A 1692-nucleotide genomic window follows, 5' to 3' on the forward strand; every position below is an offset into this window, starting at 1 on the left:
AGGCCCTTGAGCCTAATGCCATCCAAGCCTCCACTGACTATGTAAATCTGCAAGATGATAAACAAGTCATTGTTCTCAGCCTAATGATTGAAAATTGTGAAGACAGCTCCCCATCATTCTATGTCTCACTGACTATTCATCACAAAATCCTTCATAACTACCTTCTGGACACTGGATCCAACCATAATCTAATGCCCAAGGCTGTCATGGATGATTTGGGTCTTGAGATTACCAAGCCTTATCATGACCTATTTTCTTTTGATCCTAGAAAAGTGAAATGTTTGGGATTAATCAAGGACCTAGCCATCACTTTGTCTCAGTTGCCCATGAAGAGCATGATGATGGATATTGTGGTAGCAGATGTACCCCCCAAGTTTGGCATGTTTCTTTCCAGAGGTTGGATCAAGAGATTAGGTGGAACATTACAAAAATGATCTGTCCTACGCTACTATCCCAGTTTTCGGAGGTGAGAGCGAGAGATTATACAAAGAAGGTCAGTTGGCGAACTGCAGATCCAAACTAGTAGGATACAGGTGGGCACAGGTCAAGCAAGTATCGCACAAACGAGCCTGGCACCAAGGACAAGTTAGGCTGCAGAGCTAGTAAGGACAGTGGATCTTAGCACAATTGCTTGGGTCCCTGAGCGCAGAATCGACCGATGACAATATCATCATAAATACCCTTAAGAACATTGACCTAAATATTATAGTGCTCCCCAACGAATTTCTTCATGTGCTGCAGACAGGAGTGACAACGGAATTGAGAGCTTGGGAGCATCACACTCTTAGTTTAATCAACGAGTACCAGGTGAACAATGAACAAATGTTTGCTGAAAGGACACATGCCTTGAAGGAAAGAGATACTATCCAGGCACAAAGCTCCAAGCTAGTGGTCGTGGTTACATATGTGTGCAGAACAGTGTCGGAGTTGCACATACCTGAGGATGCACAACCAGAGGCCAAGATCCGAAAATTAGTTGCAGGCGTCCGCGAGGCAAAGGAAGAAGTTGCGAGAGTTCAATTTGAACTCAACATGAAGATCACGGAGCTGCAGCTCAAATTGCAGCCGTCAACTCTACCTGAATTCAGGGAACAATGCGAAGCCACAATCACAGAAGGAATGACCACATTGGATGTTGTAGTTGCTGACTGCTCGGCCTTATTCGAGAAGGCAATGGAATTGGTCATGACTTTGTAGGAGGACCCAAACATGTAGATGCTCAATATAGAGGTTTGCAAGCTCCAACGACAGTATGATGAGGTCAGGGCGACGACGCACTCAATGGCTCCAGCGCAGTGCTTTGCCAAGCTGCAGGAGGGGCAGCAACTCTGCATGCAGTTTGAAGCAGCTTAGAGAAAGGAGGTCATGCTGAAGGCAAGGTTTGGGCCTTGGTTAGATGAGGCCTACCAGGTTACCACCAACATTTAGGAGAGGCTGATGGGCTTGAAGACGACTTAGCAAATGATGAAGTTGGTTGCGAAAGGACCAGCTACGGAGCATATTGTCAAGAAAGTTAAGCAGGAAGCTACACAGAGTGTTGCCAAGGTCGTAGTTGTGCAAGTAGGGTTGGGGGATCTTCATAGCAAGATCACCACACCAATTGAGTGAATCGAGGGTGATTCACAACCTTTGTGTTGGGGGCCTTTTGGGATGGGGTTCTCTAGGTCAGTTTTGGGGTTAAAAAACCAAGTT

This window comes from Pinus tabuliformis, chromosome 7 (assembly GCF_031772625.1).
Source record: "Pinus tabuliformis cultivar Carrire ecotype Pingquan chromosome 7, CPIR1, whole genome shotgun sequence".
NCBI lineage: Eukaryota > Viridiplantae > Streptophyta > Pinopsida > Pinales > Pinaceae > Pinus > Pinus tabuliformis.